Genomic DNA, 22,462 nt, shown 5'->3' on the forward strand with positions numbered 1-22,462 from the left:
TAGGTGAAAACTGCCTAGGCTTTCTAGTGAAATCAGACCCTGTCTTCTAAATGAAGGTGACCAGATGTCTCAGTTTAGTTACAGTCTGGTGTTTTGAGGGGAATCATCAGGACACTGAACTACCCCAGACTGCCAATCTCATCTGTACAGATGGCTGACTTTGAAATCCTGCCCCACTCCATTGCATCTGAGATGCAGATCAGCAAAATGTGCTGCAATCAGCAAGAGACAAAACCTCTAAGTCATACTCCTAACCAAAAAAAAAAAAAAAAAAGTAGTCCCTCAGAGGGCCCCTCTGATAACAATGGGAATTCTTTAGGGAGCCAATGATGAAACTCCTTACAAGGGATACATGGCTCTCACTCCAGCTGCTGTTTCAGTAGCAAAACAAGGGGAGGGCAAATTTGGTTACTTTCATCTAAATCCTCTTAGTGTGAATGCAAAGGGTGAGCATTCACTCTTGCTTCACACTCCCTTACTTCTCAATCAATGCATTTAGTCTTGGGGGTTGAGAGGTAACATATACTATTGGTGACAATTTATTGTAGGTTTATTTGACCATTTCATGCTACAGCCTTATAGAAACAAAATACTCTTTCGATAAAATGTGGTGAGAATGTAACAAGTGAAATAAATACAGCAACATAGCAAGTAATGTCTTGAAAAAAAAATCTTCCTGCCTTCTTTGTGGTGGTTTCCCTGGAAGACACTGAATGTTTCATATTCTAAAAAGCCAGATGAGCAGCATGAAGTCATTAGTCACCCAGGTATTTACAGTGTTTTTCCTATTTCCTTTCTCCCATGGCCTCTGCGGTCAGCAGTATAAAATTCCTAGGAACTCCCACCTAAACACAAGTTTCCTGTTTATGCTCCCAATGGCTTTTATGTTTAGCTGTTAAAAGCCATTGACTAAAGTACCATAAAAAGAATATGAACAGAGACTGCAGGTGAGCAGAAAAAACCATGTCAGAGTTACATCTGTATTCATTTTGATTTGGGAACAGGGACAAAAGTGTACAAAGGAACAAAGGTACCAGTTAATGAGTACATTATTGCCTCAGATGAACCAGGCTACAGAGACAGTATTGCCTTTCTGCTATAGCACATCACCCAAAACTTGCCGTTTTTCTTGATCTCAAATAAACTAAAAATTAATGGTAGCTCAGGTACAAGTGATCATGACTTGATCACATTTTTAATGTGTAAGCAGAATAAAGTCCAGACCAGATTTATATATACACCCACTTGGTGCTTTAATAGGGCCAATTTCACAAAGCTGAAAACAATTGAGCTAAATCAGCTGGGAAAAAGTCCTTAAATTATTCACATTTTTGTGATTAAATTCACCTTACAAAACGTCCCAAAAGTCAGAGTACCACAATTGAGGAAGAAGGCTGTGCTGGTTTTAAGAAAAAAACAACCTGGTTTAGCAGGGAAGAGAAGGAAGCTATTTAAAAAAAAATGGAGAAGGGGAAGTTGATAGTAATGAATAAAAATTAGAAGTTAGGAACTGCAGAAAATTGATAAGGGGAGTAAAGGGACACAAGGAGCAATCTCTGGTTAGCAGAGTTAAGTACAATAAGAGAGAGTTTTTAAAAATATATTAGGAATGAAAAGATTCCTGACAATGGTATTGGTCCACTACTAGATGGAAATGGTTGAATTGTCAATATCAATGCAGAAAAGACAGTGTTCAATAAATATTTCTGTTCTATTTGGGGAAAAATCAGATGATAGTCTCAGCATATGGTAAAAATACTCTTTCCATTCCACTAGTATCTCTGGAGGGTGTTAAAACAGAAGCTGCTAACGTGAGACATTTTTAATTCAGTAGGTCCAGGTAACTTGCATCCAAGGGTTTTAAAAGAGCTGGCTGAGATGCTCACTGGACTGTCTGTCACTTTCCAATAAATCTTGGAGCACTGGGGAAATTTCAGAAGACTGGCACAATGTTGGCTTTCTTCCAATTTTTTAAAAAAAAGTAAACCAGATGATCCAGGTAATATAGGCCTCTAAGCCTGACATGAGTCCTGAGTAAGATAATGGAGCAGTTGATATGGCATTTGATTAATCAAGAACTGGAGGAGGATATAATTAATGGAAATCAACATGGGTTTATGGAAACTAGGTCTTGTCAAGATAACTTGATTTTTTTTATAAGATTAAAAGTTTAGTTGATAGAGATAATAGCATTGACATAATATCCTTACACTTCTGTAAGGCATTTGACTTGGTACCACATGATATTTTGATTTTAAAACCTAGAACAATATAAAATAAGACACATTAAATGGATTAAAAACTGGCTAACTAATAGGTTTCAAAATATAATTTTAAACAGAAAATAATCACCAACAGATATGTTTTCAGTGTGGTCCCTCAGGATCCATTTTTGGCCCTATGGTATTTTATTTTCTTCCAGGTTATTGACACAATTATTAAAGTCCTAACCGAAAGTTTGCAGATGACACAGATTTGGGGAGTGGTAAATTATGAAGATGATAGGTCACTGATTCAGAGCGATTTCGATTGCTTGTGCCCAGTTTAGCAAGCAAACAATATGTGTTCTAAGATGTCTAAATGTATACATCTTGGAACAAAGAATGTAGGCCATACTTTGAGAATGGGGGATTCTATCCTGGGAAGCAGTGACTCTCTGAAAAAAATTTGGGGGTCAGGGTGACTAATCAACTGAACTTGAGCTCCCAATGTGATGGTGTGGCCAAAAGAGCTAATTCAGTCCTAAGATGCATAAACAGGGGAATCTTGAGCAGGAGCTGAGAGGTTATTTTACCTCTGTACTTGGCAATGGTGCAACTGCTGCTGGAATGCTGTGTCCAGTTATGGTGTCCATAATTAAAGTAGTATGATGATAAACTGGAGAGGAGTCAGAGAAGAGTCACAAGTATAATTAAAGAATTAGAAAACATACCTTTATAGTGATAGACTCAAGGAGGTCAGTCTATTTAGCTTAGCAAAAAGGTTAAGGGATGACTGAAAATATTTACATGAGGAACAAATATTTAATAATGGGCTCTTCAATCTAGCAGAGAAAGGGATAACATAATCCAATGGCTTGAAGTTGAAGCTAGATAAATTCAGACTGAAAATAAGGCATAAATTTAACAGTGAGGGTAAAGGTTGTGGTGGATTCTCTCTCACTATTTTTAAATCCAGATTGGGTGTTTTTCCAAACAGAGGCATAGAAATTAGTTTGGGGAAGTTCTCTCTCCTGTTATAGAGGAGGTCGGACTTAATGATCACAGTAGTCCCTTCTGGCCTTGGAATCTATCAGTATATGAAACGCAAAGTGTCTGATATTAAAAATTATCAATGGGCTGGTAAAAGCGGAGTAATTTTTGTGGTATGCTAGAATAAAGAATAATAGTCACTATTTTTACAGCATCTCTCAAGTGCCACAATTCAGACTACAAGCATTTGTTATAAACTTCTCTTTTAAGGTCACATTTTGCCTCGTGCTGAAACTTAGCATAAAAGGTGTCAGCAGAAGAACAATGTTTAGCTTCTGTGGGTCTATTAGAGATGGGAAAGCTCTATTCAATACTCTAATCTATTCCTGGGGCCAGTTTAGAATCTTATTCTGTGGTATATATTCTAGTACTCTATCCAATCACTTGGATATTTTTAAGCCATGCTGGAATCTACAGAATTATATTTCATACTTCATCATATTTATCACTCCTGTTAAAGTAGTAAAACTTTGCTAATTATGGAGTGATCATATGGATTTGGAAGGCATGTTCCTGGACTCTTGGGTAACTAGTATTTGCATCAAAGTATATATGTATCCAGGTAACTTTACACACACTAACATTGGTTAATTGTGTTTTTAAAGAAAAATATATTAAGTAGATACTTGCAGGTTTCCATTCTTTTTTTAGGATTAAAAGAAAACTAAACAACATTAAAGTCCTAAATAATCTTACAGACCAGCACATTAAAAGTTAAAACTAGTATGATATCTATAAAATGTCTTTTATTCCCCACAGTGTGACTTAAAGGTGGAGTGTCATTACCTTTGACTTTGCTGGCTTAATTTGAGCCAGACACTTAATGTTATTTAAACATAGTTTTGTGTATTTAATTATATCATGAAATGATGTCATTTTCACCCAGACACCCTTGACACTAATTTATTTCAGCAGGTAATTAGTACAGAATAATTAAGCTTTCAGTGCTGTTATTACCTGTCATGACCTTTGCATCCTGTAAGACACACCCATTTTGTAGCATAAAAATTATTAAAAGTATCAAGATTTATTCAGAATATACACTGAAACTATCAAAATGGTTCTACACAAGGAAAGGACTATCATAAAAACACTTTAAGACAGATTTCTATAAAGTCTATCTTCCCATACCTGTCTGAGTTAAGACTGAGTAGAGAATGGATCTAGCATGTTGAAATTCATAATCTAATCGTTCAGAAGGAACACGTACAAAATAACTTGTTTGACCATCCTATGCATTAGAGGAGATTACAGGTACCATAAGTTTTGCAGAAGGGGCTAATTCAATTTACAATATAGCATCTCCAGAATGCTCATCTTTTTGTCATGGTGACTATTGCTGTCACTACAAACACTCATGTTAACAAACAATCTTAACTGTAGATGTTATTCTGTCCAAGTATTATTATTTCTCTATCCTATACAATGGAGCATGCTGAAGTTTGCTTCTTATTACAAACCCAATTTTCAGCTTCCTCATTTAAAAAATATACTCCTTGAGGTTTTACATAGCTATGTAGAATCTGAAGGGACTTTGAGAAGCCTAGTCCAGCCCCTTGCGCTGAAGTAGGATCAAGTATACCTAAACCATCCCAAGTGTTTGTCTACCCTGTTCTTTAAACAGCCTCCAGGGATGGGGATTCCACAACCTCCCTTGGAAGCCTATTCCAGTGCTCAACTACCCAGATAGTTAGGTTTTTTTCCCCGACATTTCATCCCAGGTTAGAAATGTTGAGGAAGCTCGGAGGGGAAGGCACTTTAGTTATGGGTCCTAATTTATAAAGGAATTGTTATTCAGCAAATCACTTAAGGACATGCTTACCTTTAAACACATGCTTAAGTACTTTTGAAGCCAATAGGACTTAATCAAAGAGCTTAACTTTAAGCAGGTGGTTAAGTACTTTCTTGACTCAAGGACATGTGTTAAAACATTTCCCTTTCATGTGCTTTTTGAAAGTTTTCCTGGCCTTTCTTAAGGCTCCTAATACAGCTTGGTCTGCAAACTCCACATTTTCCTTTGTCATCTATGCTAAAGAATGCATCTGAATGTTTTATTTTCTTGTAGTAATGGGGGGTGCTAGTTGGGGAACAGTAAAGGCATAATATAAAGAACTCGGGGTCTAGATATTCATGCTAAGGTAGACAGGGAAGGGACCCATGGAGCAGGGATATAAAGAGGAGGCCGTCAAAAACTAGGGGTGGAGGGAGAAGAAATAGGAATTCCTGAGAGGAAGAGACAAGGAGGTCTCTCTCAGCTTAGCATAGGTAACAACAAAGATCACAAACTTTCTGATAGGCAGGGTGCTCAAGGATCAAGCCAGCTCTGAATAGTTTCAGGCTAACAGTCTGGTTGTAATAAGCAGCATATAGATGTGCTCTGAATGGTTTATTCCGCCTATAAGAAAGGAAAGGGGCTGCCTCTCCATAAGGATTAAAAAAAAAAAAAAAAACACGAAGGTCACAGGTTAATTCTGCCCCTAATTAAATTAGAACCATAACAATGCAGCACCACATTCTATTGATTCTGATTTTTTGTTCTTCTGATAGTTTACAAAGCAAACTGGGATTTCTAAAGGGGAGTATCTTGATTCCTGCTACAAATTAAAGGGTTGCTGTCATAGAGAACCTGTAAGCTCTTGTAGTGATTGTCTTCCCTAGTTACCAATGCTGATATATAATTAATTTAAATCTTTAAGTTTTCAATCTTTTAAAGACTAGGCATGTCTCTATCATGTGTCAAAGCTTCTAGCATTAATGAAAGTATGTAAAGAGCTGTCATTTTATCATCGGGTTACTAAGCAAGCACTTTACTCACTTAAGGGTAATATTCACCTACAGCAGGGCTGTGCGGAAAGAGCAGACGGTGCACCACCCACAAAGGGGCTGTGTGAAGGAGCACAAGCTGTCTTCATGTTGGCCCTGTAGGGATCAGAGAGGGCACCGAGATCTGCAATTACGTGGATTCTAATTCCCCACACAAGTGGCACTGCATATGACTGCTAGTCTATTCCACAAGCTAAAGCATGGCTTTGTCATTTACAAGTGGGACAAAAGTCTTCTCCCACTCCCATCCCACCCCCAGCAAGCACCTGAAAAAAAGGATGCGTTCATCCATTTCCCCTCTGGCCTGTAGCATATTCCACACAACTCCAGAAGATTTCCTCTCACTAAAAAGTAGCTCTCTGTACCATCATAGCTGGAACTCAGAGTGAAATAAAAACATAGTTTTCAATTCCACTTATGTTTTAAAATGGAATAATCAGACTTGGAGGCTCAGGACTCTCTCTGGATATGGATCCAAACTTTTCTAAAGTTCAGAGGTATCTGGATTGGGCCCATTTTAAAATATGTAAAATCAAATAACTAAAGCTGTTTTCCATGTTAGGTTCATACAGTAGTCTCTTCCCCCCACCAGATTTCACACATTTATTTATAAAAGTTATAACAAACAGAAATTCTATATATTCTATGACTATTATCCTCCCTTTTGGACTGAATTATAATTCTGGGTGGTCTAGCTTCCCTAGGGAACTTTAATTGTTATACCCCTGAACTACAGCTGGGTGAAACTTTTATAATGAAACATGAAGCCAGGTGAATACAAACTTGAAACTCGGGCCAAGTTTGACTAGTTTGCAGAGGCTCAGAAACCTTTCAGTGAACCTGGGCCAACTTCTGTTGAAGCTCTGGTTTTGCAAGTTTTTTTTTCCTTATTAACCTAAAACAAGACATAATTTATCAGTTTAAACTGAGTTTGGCTGTGCATTTATGAACTTAATGGGGAGCAAACCTATACAAACCAAAACTCTGCAAAACATTCTCTGGGACCCTTGAAGCTAAAATTGCTAAGATTAATTTGCTGTCCTGGGGCTTGTCTACACTTAGGCTTTGTCTATACTGGCAAATTGTTTTGGCAAAAGGCAACTTTCATCAACGAAACAGTGGAGGTGTATACACTGCAATGCCACTTTTAGTGATAAAACTGTTTCATCGACAAAATAAAACCACCTCGACAAGAGACATATGGCTCTTTTACACAAAAGTTTTGTTAATAAATTGCCAGTATAGACACGACGCTTCATAATATTGCTTTATTTGGCCTCTGGAAGGCATCCCGTAATGCCCAAACTGACTGCTCTGGTCAGTAGTTCCAACTCAGAGCTGCTCTGCAGCCAGGTAAGCAACCTTCTGCCCTTCCCCCCGCTCCCATTAAAGCCCTGGGATTTTTTTGAATTCCTCTTCCTGTTTGCTCGGTGTGGAGCGCTCACATTGCATCTTCCCAGGTGATCATGGCAAAAGCTCTCCCGCTTGTGTTACACCCCAATGGCCCCCTCCCTCAGATGTAATAACTTAAATCTGTCACACTTGGACTAATGCGGAGCTGCTGGATGTGCTCTGGAAGTGGTACAGCTACGCCGATGCAACTCCACTGCAGTAATGCTTACTGAAAACACTACCTACATTGAAGGGAGAGCTTCTCCAATTGGCGTAGGTACTCCACCTCCCTGAGAGGCAGTAGCAGTATATCAATGGGAGGGTTTTTCCCCGTCAACTCACAGACCAGGGCTAGGGGCTGTACAAACAGAACAAAAAGACATCTGGAGAGGTTTGGGACAAACTTCCAAATTCCTGTGTAAAATCCTAGAAGGAGTCTTTGTGGGGGTGGTCACATTTCTAGCTTTTCCAAAATCCCAGTCAGAAATCTGGAGAATTTTTTCACAAGACATCAATGTTCAGACTACACAGCTTTGGAGTAGATTGAAACTGACCTCATCTCTAACTCAGAAAGCTTGGAATAAAGAGCAGTTGAAGGTAGACTAGAATTATGTGCAAAGAATAATTTAGAAAAAGTTCAAACACAATTAATTGGTCAGACAACTGTTCTCTTAGGTATGTGAACATTCATTTTACTAAAGGTGCTGCATATGCATCTAAAGAAATGGGGAAAAAAACTTCATTAAAAATTTCCAAACAATCAAGTGACCAGCTTGCTCCTGGGTTCAGGACAAACTACCACCAAGTCCTGTGTTGGGTGAAAAGAAAAAGGGTTTTATTAGGGTACCACTTGTAGCTGCCTGCCTCTGCAACCACTGGCAAGTAAAGTCATAGACTCATAGAAATATAGAGCTGGAAGGGACCTTGAGCTGTCCTCAAGTCCAGCACCCTGCACTGAAGCAGGGCCAAATAACCCTAGACCATCCCTGACAGGTGTTTGTCCAACTGGTTCTTAAAAACAATAATCATTCAGAGTCCACAACCTCCCTTTCCAATACTTAACTATTCTTTGATAATTAGAAAGTTCTTCCTCATACCAAACCCAGCTCTCCCTTGCTGCAGACTAAGTCCATTACCTCTTGTCCTCTGGTCAATGGACAGGGAGAACAATTTATCACCATCCTCTGTAGAACAGCCCCTAACATATTTGAAGACTATTATCATATTCTCCCTTAGTCTTTCCTTCTCAAAGCTAAATATGCCCAGTTTTTTAACCTTTCCTCCTAGGTCAGGTTTTCTTAATCTTTTATCATTTTGTTGCTCTCCTCTGGACTCTCTCCAGTTGGTCCACATCTTTCTTAAAGTATGGCACCCAGCACTGGACACAGAACTCCAGCTGAGGCCTCACCAATGCCAAGTAGAGCAGGACAATTACCTCTTGTGTCTTACATATGACACTCCTGTTAATACACCTGTACTAGGCATTCACCCCTGGAGCACCTGAGAGAGGCTGGGTGGGGATTACACTCCTTTTCTCCCCCCTAGTATCCCCTGCAGGCTGCTCACTGACCTTGAGAGGTCTTCAGTGGCTTGGCCCTCCAGCAAAGGCACCAAGTCCTGAACCTCTTCTGGGTTACTAAAAGGCCCAATAAATAAACAGTCTATTGACGCTCACTAGAGTCTTCAGCCCTGGCTCTGGGCCTTTTAAATTCAGCCCCTTGTTCAGGCTCCCAAATAAGTCCTGTCCCCTTCTCTGGGGTTTACACCATTTTACCTGTGGCCACTAGAGGAGTCCAGGCCCATCCTCCTACTCAGGGTTCCAACCCAGGGACCCTATAAACATCAACCATGTACTGCTCAACTCAATCCTTTTGCTGCTGTTTCCCTGGGCCTCTTTCCACCAGGCATTTTTATCTCCAGCCCTATCTCAGGGACAACATCATTGGGGTCTTCTCGCTGCAGTCCCAGCTATGTAAGTTCATCTCACCACAAACTCTGGCTCTTTGTTGGACTCCTTTGGCCAGAGAGAAGGACCATTTTTCACTCCTCTTGTCCCAGCCAGGAACTGATCTGCTAAGAAGCAGTAAGTCTGCGGTTTCCAAAAAGGTTGCCAGAAAGTCCTCTCTAGGCAAACCTGGAGGATGCCGCTTCACTGCTCCATTCACTGCTTCCTGGGGTAGGATGTAATAGGACTGTGGTATGTGGAACCACCAAGGCCAGATACACCCCATTCCAACACCCCAGAATATTAGCCTTGTTTGCAACTACATCACATTGCTGACTCAATTTGTGAAACATTATGACCCCTAGATCTTTTTCAGTTATTCCCTGTCTTATAATTGTGCTGGGATCTTGCCTTTTAACTCCTCCCACCACACCTGCTACTATTATAGGTGTATTGGGGCAGGGCTGATTTAGCTTAACTCTAAGCTGGACAATTTGGAGTTTGTATATTCCATCACATCTCCTCATAAGAGTCAATTGTGCTTTGTATATATAGCCGTAGCAGGGATGCTATACAGCTGCACCACCCAAAGGGAGTCAGCAGGACTCATTCTGCCTCAGGGAGGAGACTGCCACCTAGACTCCTGGACATGTATATGTACCACAACACCCATTTATGTACTGTGACAAAGTTCCTGCTCTACCTTGGTGGGTCTTGGGCTTATTGGTGGATTTGCTCGCCTTGGAGCTTCTTGGCAGCCCTCAGCTTGCCCATTTTTCTGAACCCACAGTCCAGGTCAACGACTCCTGTGTCTGACCAGGAGTTGGGAGGATTTGGGGGGAACCCAGGCCCGCCCTCTACTCTGGGTTCCAGCCCAGGGCCCTGTGGAATGCATGTGTCTAGAGTGCCTCCTGGAACAGCTGTGCAATGGCTACAACTCCCTGGGCTACTTCCCCATGGCCTCCTCCCAACACCTTCTTTATCCTCACCACAGGACCTTCCTCCTGGTGTCTGATAATGTGTGTACACCTCAGTCCTCCAACAGTCTGCGTTCTCACTCTCAGCTCCTAGTGCTTTTTGCTCCCAGCTCCTCACACCACAAACTGAAGTGAGCTCCTTTTTAAAACCCAGGTGCCCTGATTAACCTGCCTTAATTGATTCTAGCAGTTCTTGATTGGCTGCAGGTGTTCTAATCAGGCTGTCTTAATTGTCTCCAGAAGGTTCCTAATTGTTCTGGAGCCTTCCCTGTTGGGAAACGGGACCTCCCTCGCTTGCTCCTCAGCTATCTGCTTTCTATTCTTTCCTAAAGCCCCCTGGCCTGGATTTTTCTTACTTTTCGACCCTGCCTTAGTCCCCCGTCCCCCCCCGACCGGGCCAGACGCTTTTTTGTTTTGTTTTGTTTTGTTTTTTTGCCGTTTTTTTTCGCTGCCATTGAGTGCTGGTCGGCTGCCAGCTTGCCGCCAGCACCCCCCCCACGCCTGCTCTCGGGCGCAGCTATTTGCCTCAGCTGAAACCCCTGGAGGGGGGGGGAAGATTGCCGACCCGCTCTCCGGAGTGGGGAGTGGAAGGACCCAGACCCAGCCACTTGCTGTTTGTCTGCGGACCCGTCTTCGGTTGAGAGGACTCATTACTTACTCCGGCATTTCTGGAATGCTGTTGCTGAAAAAAAGAAAACCCGGAATAGACAGAGAAAAAGCAGTCCACCAGAGGAACACTGCCCAGGGAATCTACAAATCGCCGTGGAGGGGGCCTAAGACTGAGTAACTTTCGAACTGTGCTGTTGTGTGGGGGGAGGCCTTGACTGTGTCTTAATTGTGTTTGTAGGGACACGGGGGGTGTGGCACGGAGCTGCCCCCTGATCCATCTGTGTCCTCCCAACCCCCACACTATGACCTTCCTCACTGCCCCCCCCCCCCCCACCATCTTTGCTGGCTATCTAACATCTGCTTCTGGACTCAGCTGCTTGCCCTGATTCCACCGCGTGGACCAGAAGCACCAGCCAACCAAACAGGACTCTCTGGACAAGCGTATGGTGGTTTATGTGCCCCCCCCCCCCGAATTGTCCACCCCAGAGCTTGTCCCTTTCTATCTGACCCCAACTCCTGTTAACCACCTGCCACCGCCCCTGCTGGGGCATCGGCAATGGAGGGCACCGGGGTGACCTCCACTGCTGCCATGCCCATTGCCTCCCCAGACTCTAGGGAAGCCCCTCCAGCTGGCGGGAAAGGCCAGGGCAAGAAGAAGGGGAAGGGCCCCGCTAAAACCATCGGGCCCTCCATGGCAGGGGCCACCCCCACTGCTGCGGCCCCGCCACCAATCACAGCATCCTCCCCCGCTGCCCCCTCCACCAGCTCTGCGGATGCCCCTCCCTCAGCCCCCAGGACGTATGCCCAGGCAGCGGCAGCCCTGCCGCCTCGTCATCTCTCCCGCTCACCACCTCTGCCACCATCAATAGCAGCCGGGGCCCCTTTCCCACCATGACAAGGAAGCATGGTGTCCGATGCCTCCTGGTGCCCGCCTCACCCCATGTGGAGACCTACGTGCGGGCGTTGGTGAGGGTGGTGGGGCCCTCGGCCATTGTGGCAGCCTCCAAAATGTACGGGAAGGTCATCTTCTTCTTAGCATCAGAGGCTGCCGCCCAGGAAGCGGTGGTAGCGGGGGATGTTTGTCTCCCTAGAGCCGCTAGAGGACTTGGGCATCCACCTGGTCCTGACCTCTGTCCCTCCTTTTCTCCCCAATTCTGCCCTGCTACCCGCCCTTTCCACCCTGGGGAAACCTGTTTCTGTTATCAGCCCTCTCCCATTGGGCTGCAAAGACCCCCACCCTCCGTCACATTTTTTCCTTCCGCCGGCAAGTACAATTTTTATTGCCATCGGCGGCGCGCGACGGAGTGGCACTCGAAGGGTCCTTCCCAGTCCCCCACCAGGGGACCCGTTACTGGGTGTACTTTTCCATGGGGGAAGCCCGGTGCTACCTCTGCCGGGTGTTGGGGCATGTCCGGAGGGACTGCCCCTTAGCCCAGCAAGGAGGGGCACCTGGGATCCCTGAGATCCAGCAGAACATCGGCCCTGTCATTGCTGACGCCCCTGGCCGCCCAGTACCCGAACCCACCCCCCCTCCTCTTCGGACCATCGCTACTCCCGCTCAGGCCCAAGGGGCACCTCCTCTACAATGCCCAGACAAGCGGGAGAGCCCCACCCTCACTGCTGACAATCTAGCGGGGCCTATGGAGGAGGGTGTGGCAAAGATATCACCAGGCATGGGAGAGAGCCTGCCCCAGGGAGAATCCTCCCTCCCTTATGCTGCCCCACCGTGTCCCCCCCCCCAAGTCCCTGAGTCATCGCCTTTACCCCCTGACATGACTCCTGCTAACCAGACCCCAGATGATGTCATGGAGGGCTGGGCCCTAGTCCAGGGGAAGCGAGGCAAGCAGAAGGCTCGAGCTCTGCCTCATCTACCCGAGGCGGAGGCCCCCCGGAAGACCAGGAAGGGGGGCACCGATGCCGAGCCTTCCGCTTTGCCCACGAGTGTGTCCCATCCACCGGTGTCAGCCGGGAAAGACGTGGCAGCACCGGAGGGTAGTGTCGTCCCTCCACAGGACACCCTCCCCTCCGAGACCCTCGAGGAAGCCCCTCTGTCCTGATGCTACACAAAGCCCCCGTGAACCCCGAGACAACCGTCGTGGTGGGTGCCGGCGGGGAGAACCCTGGGGCGGCAGAAAGTGTCCTCTCCTCCATGTTCAAGGAGATCGAGGCCTTAGATCTGACCCCAGTCGCCCAGGGGGAGGATGACCTTTTGCCAGCAAATCTCAATCTGGGCGACCTCACTCCACCCCTCTTTTCCCCATGCTCCCTCCCCTTAACTGTTGCTTCCGCTTCTACCTCCGAGGAGCCCCTGGACTCCTCCACCGACCCAGCCGCTGATGGCACCCTGCTGACGACCACCGAACCTGCTCAGGTGACAGCCGGCGCCACGTGGCCAGGGCACGAGTCGCCAGGGGCACCCCCCATTGGTGCGGAGCAATCAACTTCCTTCCCGGGCAGGGGCCCTACAGAAGATAATCCACCTCCTGATGCTGTGGCCGCTAAATCCACCACAGAGCGTGTGCCCAGTGTCACTGAGAGCTCCCTCCCCACCCTCTTAACCCTTGAGCCTGATCGGGAGGTGCCACCATCCAGCTGCTTACCTCCCGAAACCCAGAACCTCACCTCTGCCCCTGCCTCTACCCCTATCCAATTTACCTCCTGCAATATCATTGCCGCCCCCGGGACTGTCTTCTTCCCTTTCCCAACTGATGACCCCCAGGGAGCGGCCTTTGTGTTCTCCTGTCCCGACCCATTAGGAGCTGCTATTTTCCCTCCACCGCCCCCTATCACCCCAGAGCTTGAGGCGGGCCTAGAAGCTCTAGCCCATCAGGCACCCCGTCGGGGGTCCGCACCCTGCTTGTCCGTTTTAGTGGACCACAGGGCTGCACCAAGGGCCCTGCCAGGGAACAACCGGGAAACCGTAACCCCACCCCACCATGAGCTGCGAGGAGAGCTGCGGAAATTTTTAGAGGATGTCCGCGGCTCCCGCAACAAGGTACAACTTGCTCTCCAGCAATGGAGGGACTTTTCTCAAATCCTCGGGCCACAAGGGCCCTCATGGGGGAAGGTAAAGGGATGAGGAAGCAGGATGCCGCAGCCTACTGGTGGGTCTGCGTCTTCTGTGAACAATTACTCACCTATGGGATGGGTCACGGACTGCTGCGTGGTCCACTGGGAGATGCGAGCGTCCCTGCCAGTGAGGACCCCCCCACGACCCTCCCCATGACACCTCTCACCATCGCAACGTTGAACACTCGGGGTTGTAGAATGGCTCTCTGCAGGTCCCAGGTGCTCTCCTTCCTTCGGGAGGGAGGGTACTCTGTGGTTTTCCTGCAGGAGACCCATACGGACCCGACCGCCGAAGACAGTTGACGGCTGGAGTGAGGGGACAGGGTCTACTTTAGCCATGCCACGGTTCGACAGGCTGGAGTGGCGACCCTGTTCTCCCCCGACCTATGGCCCGAGGTGCTAGGGATTGCCGAGGCCGTGCCGGGTCGTCTGCTGCATCTCCAGGTCCGTATGGAGGGGCTTGTGGTTAACCTCATTAACGTCTATGCCCCGACATCGGGCCCGGAGCAGCTGCAATTCTACCAGCAGGCGTCTGCCTTCCTCGGCACCTTAGATTCTCACGAGTGCCTGGTCCTGGGAGGGGACTTTAATACCACCCTCGAGGAACAGGACCACTCGGAGACCGAGCAGAAGCCGGCCGCCGCGGACACCCTCCGGGAGATAGTCGAACATCACTCCCTAGTGGACATCTGGCACGACCACCACCCAGATGACACTTCCACATTCACCTTTGTCCGGGTGGAAGCCCATCGGTTGAGCCACTCCCGGTTGGACCGCATTTATTTATCACGCTTCCATCTCTCACAAGCCCACTCCTCCAGCATTCGGCTGGCCCCATTTTCTGACCATCATCTAGCCACCGTGACGGCCTCCCTCTGTGCGGAGAGGCTGGGGCCGGCCTACTGGCATTTTAACAACAGCCTGTTGGAGGATGAGGGCTTTGTGACGTCCTTCTGGGAATTCTGGCTGGCCTGGCGAGGGCAGCGGCGCGCCTTTCCCTCATCGCGGTGATGGTGGGACCTGGGGAAGGTACGCGCCAGGCTTTTCTGCCGTGACTACACCAGCCGACGGAGGGATGCGGCGATAGAGCAGTTGGAACGGGAGGTCTTGGAGCTGGAGAGGTGTCTGGCCGCCAGCCCCGCGGAGCATGCCGGGAAAAGTGGGAGGAGCTCCGGGCCCTTGAGGACCATCGGGCCCGGGGCACCTTTGTTCGATCCCGCATCCGCCTCCTTCTGGAGATGGATCGTGGCTCCCGCTTCTTCTATGCCCTGGAGAAAACGAGGGGGGGCCAAGAAACACGTCACCTGCCTCCTGGCAGAAGACAGAACCCCCTCACGGAACCGGTGGAGATGTGCAGGAGGGCCCGAGCCTTCTAAGCAAGTCTTTTCTCCCTGGATCCGACCGACCCTGGCGCTTGCAGAGTGCTCTGGGAGGAGCTCCCTACGGTCAGTGCGAGCGACCGAGACCAGCCAGAGTTCTCACTCTGGCTGAGTTCTCGGAAGCCCTCCGTCGTATGCCCACCAATAAGTCTCTAGGCATGGACGGGCTGACCGTGGAGTTCTACCGCGTGTTTTGGGACGTCCTCGGCCCAGACCTAGTCACCGTCTGGGCCGAGTCTCTGCACAGCGGGGTCCTCCCTCTTTCGTGCAGGCGAGCTGTGCTTGCCTTACTGCCGAAGAAGGGGGACCTCTGCGATTTACGAAATTGGCGTCCCGTCTCGCTCCTCAGCACGGACTACAAAATCGTAGCGAAAGCAATCTCGCTGCGGTTAGGGTCTGTGCTGGCGGACGTGATCCACCCAGACCAGACCTACACTGTCCCGGACCACAGTATCTTTGATAACCTATTTCTGGTTTGGGACCTTTTGGAACTCGGGCATAGAGACGGTCTGTCGTTCGCCCTCCTGTCCCTAGATGAGGAGAAGGCATTCAATAGGGTGGACCGCGGGTACCTCCTGAACATTCTCCGAGCATTTGGCTTCAGACCCCAGTTTGTGGGTTTTCTCCAGGTGCTGTACACCTCCGCAGAGTGTCTGGTTAAGCTCAACTGGACCCTGACTGAACCAGTCAGCTTCGGGCAAGGAGTGCGGCAGGGGTGCCCCCTCTCAGGCCAGCTGTACACTCTGGCGATCGAGCCTTTCCTCTGCCTCCTCCACAGGAGGTTGACAGGGTCGGTGCTGTGAGAGCCGGAGCTGCGGCTGGTCCTGTCGGCGTACGCTGATGACGTACTCCTCGTGGTCCAGGACTCAGGCGACTTGGCACGTGTGGAGGCTTGCCAGGCCATCTATTCGGCAGTCTCCTCTGCCCGAGTCAACTGGGTCAAGAGCTCTGGCTTGGCGGTAGGAGACTGGTGGCAGGTGATTTCCCTCCCACCCGCGCTTCAGACCATCCGGTGGAGCACAGGTCCGCTGCTCTACCTCAGCGTTTACCTTTCTGCCACGCATCCTTCTCCACCGGAGAACTGGGAAAATTTAGAGGGCGGGGTGATAGAGTGGCTCCGGAAATGGACGAGACTACTCCGATGTCTCTCCCTTTCTGGGAGAGCACTGGTGCTTAACCAACTAGTCCTGTCCGAGCTCTGGCACCGGCTCAGCACTCTGGTCCTGGCCCCGGGTTTCCTGACCAACCTCCGGACATCGATTCTGGGGTTCTTTTGGGCAGGAACGCACTGGGCCCCTGTAGAGGTTCTTCATCTACCCCTGAAGGAAGGAGGACAGGGCCTGAAGTGTCAACACACTCAGGTCCGTGTCTTCCGCCGCCAGGCCCTACAGAGGCTCCTCTATGGTGTAGGCAGTTCGGCGTGGAGCACACTGGCGCACGCCATCTTGCGCCGCATCCGAGGGCTCCGATATGACCGGCAGTGATTTTATCTCCATCCAGGAGGTCTTCTGCGAGACCTCTCGGGGCTGCTGGTCTTTTACTAGGACCTCCTCTGGACTTGGAAACTGTTTTTAACGACCAGGTCCATGGCGGCCACTGAGGGCGTAGATCTCCTCGCGGAGCCCCTGCTACACAACCCCCAGCTCCGTGTGCAGGTGGTGGAGTCCCGCTCGGTGCGCCAGAGCTTGATCCTGGCAGAAGTCACGAGAGTCAGAGACCTCCTGGACTACGACCGGGGAGGCTGGCTGGATCCCCTGATGCTCGCCTGGTGCATGGGGCTCTCCAGACCTCGCACCCCCCCAGCGCGAATTTCAGGAGGCGAAGGCTGCTTTGCCACCCGCTGCTTGAGCTTACCTCAACTGGGTCCTGCTCGAGGGCATGCCCCGCCCACCCTCTACCCCAGGCCCGCCGGACCTTTTAATTGGACCCTGCCCCGCAGACCCAATCGACCCCCTCACCCCTTCACTGCGAGCCGGCTGCATGAACTGCAGCCGGTACGCTTCCAAACCGTGCCAAGGAAACATCTATACACGCTCGTGCCCCATACCCTTCACGCCCTCACCCTAGTGTCCCGCCCCGACACAAAGTGGTGAGACCTTCTGCCACCTTTGGAGGGTGAGCAGCCCCGGTGGGCCAGCCTATATTCCACCTTAGTTCCGAGGCCTGTCGGGGACATCAATTGGCGGCTCCTTCATGGAGCTGTGAGCACGGGCACGTACTTGGCGTGGTTCACCCCTGTCCCAGATACTTGTCCCTTTTGTGGTGTGAGGGAAACCCTGGCGCACGTATATTTGGAGTGCGCTAGGCTGCAGCCCCTGTTCCAGCTCCTCACAAATCTCCTATTACGTTTTTGGTTGCATTTTTCCCCTCACCTTTTTATTTATGCACTCCCCATCCGTGGCCTCACAAAGTCACGGAATCTCCTAGTTAACCTCCTCCTCGCCCTGGCTAAAACGGCCATCTATAAAACCAGAGAGAGGAGGTTGGCCGATGGACTTTCCTGTGACTGTGGGGCCGTTTTCCAATCCTCAGTCTGTTCATGTATCCGGGTGGAGTTCCTCTGGGCAGCGTCCACCGACTCCCTTGATGCTTTTGAGGAGCGGTGGGCGCTGTCTGAGGTTCTCTGCTCGGTGTTCCCGTCCGGGTCCCTTTGTTTGACCCTTTGATTGAGGAAGAGAGTAAGGGACCCCAGCCCCAGCCATTGCCACTGTGGACACCATCACCTTAGAGGGGTCCTTTCACACGTACCACCCCCCCCCCGGATTGTCCACCCCACAGCCTGCCCCTCTTGTTGGGTGCTTTTCAGAGGAGGGAATTGTTGGTGACACTCAGGCGTGGAGCCAGGTAACTTGAGGGGGTGGAAGACCACGAGAGTCGATGAAGCCCCCTCGCTCTGGGCCACCAGGTAACTTGGAAGGGTGGAAGACCACGAGAGTCGAGGAAGCCCCTCACTCTGGGCCCAGGCAAGCTTAAACACTTCCCTCCCCTGAAGCTAATGAGAAAACAATTGTGATTGGTTGCTGTGTTACACATTGCATATGCTGCTGTTTTTACTTTGTAAGTGTGTTATGCAAATAAAAATATCTTTTGTTTCAAAAAAAAAAATTACTCTCCTATAGCCATCTGGCCCAACCCTGTCATAGTACATAGTTTACTACTTCCTGTGCAGCCAGCCACTCCCATGAGGATTCCTGTTCTGCCTGGTTCTTGCATCCTTCCCTCTATGCCAGGCAGAATTTTGGCACCTCTAAATCATTATGGGCCAAAGTTCCACTCACATCTTGAAATAAAAATGACCAGCTTCGACACTCTAACACTGGTCCTAAGAACCCTTTTAGTAGTTATTAGCAGGCCATGTATCATGTATTTTGGCACTCTTTCATGTGTTTATACTGTATTTGCATACCTTCAATCAGAGACTCTGGTCTAAATTATCACTTGCAATTCTGATGAGCTGTTGTGTGCATCTCAGAGTAGTGGAAGGGACTAATTCAAAAGGGATGAAAATTGCTCAAATGATCAATTTCTGTTTAGTCTTCTGGGGGAAGGGGAAAAAGTAAATGCAAAACTATCTGTTGCATAAGTTAAAGTTCACCCTGAACAACTCAAATGTACACTGTCCTGACTTTAGAGAATAACACCACATACACAGTTTTATATACATGGCATGATCTGTGGGATGTTGTGTTGGAGACTTCTCATGTCAGGAAAGAATGCAAGTGCATACATTTCTGGCACAATTCAGAGAAGTGATTTTATTTACAACAGATCCAAAGAAAAAGTGGTAGTAAACACTATGATATATGCAGTGCTAATCAGAAAACAAGAAGGGAGGAGAACCAAATGGCACCAAATGCATAAAAGTAAGATTTTTTTTTTTGCCAAAACAGCCTGTTTATGGTTTCCTCATGCAATCAGGGACCAAAGTAACTCAACTCAGTGAACACAGACTTCTCTTTCCAGCTTGGAGTCACCTTCCAGTGAGCTTGCATAGAAAAGCTGTAGTAAGAAGGCCTTCCAGCAACCAAATACTATTGTTACCAACTGTCAGAAACTCCACAGCCCCCAACAAAAAATGGTTCAACATTTTCCCTACCTATGGATCTGCTTTATATACATATTTATACACAGTTTCTGCGTCAACACTAGCCAGCTCTCAAACTGGACTTTCTAACCTCACTCTCAGAATTTCCTGGTTCAGAAGCCATCTTTTTGTTTCCACTAGGCTATCTTACTAAATAAATAGAAGCTTTAAATTGTTTGTGGTTGAATTCCATGGGGAAACATACTGGATCTGTGTATTGTGTGTGATGCTGCTTTTACAGCCTGATTCAGCAGAATGTTTCTGAAGTCGTCTGACCCAGGCAAGTTCCAGAAGGCTGCAGATGCTGGCTCCGTTACATACCAAACTATTCAGTAGAAAGGTTAGCCTACCACAGAAACTTCAAAACCAACACCTGCCCTTTGGCACAGACTTACTGACCTCCTGGGAAAGAGGAAGAGAAGTCAAACTTTGCTTTGCTGCTTTTCTCCTTGCTTCCTGTACTCCACAACTCAGAAACTTGGGACTATTTCCCTGTGGTTATACAATCTGTAAAGGTAAGGCTGTCTCTGAGCAGGCGGGAAGAAAGACTATTCCAGATCTGCCCTTGGGGCCAGAATATTTAAAAATATTTAAATTTATGGGTGAGCTAAACAGGCTGGGCTTCCTCTACCTTGGTTGCTGGAGGATTGCAAGGGCCTTCCTGTTAAGTGCTGCACAGTTAATCCAGTACCAGGGAAAATCTGGAAAAATTGGATAAGAGATTTTAAAAATACTTACAAAAGGCCAGATCATGCCCATAAGCAAAAATGCCCATCAAGGGGTCAGGAAACTCCATGGGCTCCTGAGCAATTCCAGCTGCAGACTCTGGGACCCAAAAGAGGGCTCTCTTTAGGGGACAGTACTGGAGAGAGATCAGGCTGCTCCATCCCTTCTACCTGGGAAAGGAGAGAACAATGCATAGAGGGTCCTCTCCTGTCTGGATCCTCAGGACGTGATCTAGCCCAATGTTTCCCCAACTCATAGTGATAAAAGGGCCTCCTACAGCTTCCAATCTGGGCTGGTGAACCAGGAGTGAGAAAAGAGGGATATAAATACTTTCTAAATCTCATGTAGTTTAAGGAACTCAAATGCTGATTTAAGATTAACAGAAAGTCTTTCTGATCACTCCAAGCTAAACACTTTATTAAGGGTCAACAGACAAAGAAAAATCCCTGCTCCCTCCATCCATCATGTCTCCTCTTAATAAATAGCCCCCAAAACTTCAAGAGCAAGAGGTTACACCAAGTTACAATCAGCTGGAAAAGGGCATTGTTTCAAAGTGTGTGGGTTCAAAGTAAAAGGAGCTTGAGACACAGGCTCGGAACTTGGCAGTGGATTATATCAAACAGAAAATTTCAGTCATCAGCAGCTCGGTACAAACACACTGCTTTTCACATGGGACTTACAAGCTCAAGATTATACAACAGCTGTCCTAAATTGTCTCCAGATGTATCCAAGAGATGCTTCCCAGGCTGCTCCTTCCTACAAGCTTTATGGGAAATGCCCCATAATCCAAAATTTGGCTAAGGTGTGTAAATGTTTGTACTAAATGCTTGGTTTGGACCTGGCTCCCCATTCTGTCTTATTTCTGCTTGGCTTTGTTGGGATACAGAACTTCAGACTGAGGATATGTCATATATTTTGTTTCTGCTGACTTTGGCATGTGACATTTCCTGCTTGTATGGATGACAAACCTGGCCCCTACTGTGGCCAGCTAGAAGAATCTCATAAGGGACTACCTCCCATTGGAGTAAATTGTTTTCTTTCTCAAGCAGAAGCCAGGAGACCTTTACAATAAATAGTCCAAGACATAGGCATTCCTGAAATCTAAAAGAAAACAGACTGTTAGGGCGCTACTTGTTGGATTTAGGGAATGAGGAGTTACTGCAACTGTGAATCTTTATGTACGACTCAGAATGCAGTAGTACTAGAATATTGTTGAGGAAATTAGGTTTGCACTTAGTGTGGGGAATAAATTCATCCATATAAATTTGATACAACCCACAAAGTAAAACCCAACAAACAACCTGCTATACTGTTTCAGTGGAGCCATGTGGCAGGGCTCACTCATTCTCAGAGCATCCCTTTGCATCAGTGCCGGATTTGCCACTATCTTTGGTTCCAATACCTCCTGCTGGCCACCTGTCTCTGGCCCTAGGTCTTCTGTGGCTCAGCCCTACAGCCAAGTCACCTGAGGTCAGGCTCCTTTCAAGGTATCATAAACAAGTTCTGACAAAAGTCCAAATGAAACTGAATAGTTCTTCTATCCTCCTGGGCTACCAAAGTTTTTTCCTCTATGCTTACAAACTGTATCTCAGGGCTTCCCTTGCAGGAGCCTATGATGTCCCTGTAGTGCGCTGCCCCTATTGTCTCTGTCTGTGTACCCTAACCCTGGGCATCCCTCAGCCAATAGAGACCTGTCTCTTGTGCCGTTTCTTCCCCCAATTGAACTCCTTCAGCCAACTTCTTATGGCTTACCTGTGTCCCTCGGTCCAGGAACCAATTAACTACTCACTTCCACAGGTGCAAAGCATGACTAATTGAGTGCCTTCACTAGCCTTGCTGGTTAAGCCCCATCACAGGCTACCATGCAAAACTGACTCTACACAGACTGCTATTAGAATGAGTAACATCATGGTAACACCATCCCCCCAGGAATATTAAGTGATGAACATATCCAACGCAGTCCTGCACAAATAGACACTCCCAACGAAACAGAGACAAACAATGGCTTTATTATTATTATTATTATTAATGTTGGTTTTTAAAATTTGAATTTTTTCTTAACAAAACACTAATTAACAAAAGTAATTAAACTATATAACCGTCATTCTATAAGTTATTGCTTGTCTCAGCGCAATCCACACATTAATAAAAGCAAATAATCGAAAACAAACAAACAAATCTACTAGATCTATTATCAAAGATTTAAA

The sequence above is a fragment of the Lepidochelys kempii genome, chromosome 2 (assembly GCF_965140265.1).
Source record: "Lepidochelys kempii isolate rLepKem1 chromosome 2, rLepKem1.hap2, whole genome shotgun sequence".
In the NCBI taxonomy this organism is placed as follows: Eukaryota; Metazoa; Chordata; order Testudines; family Cheloniidae; genus Lepidochelys; species Lepidochelys kempii.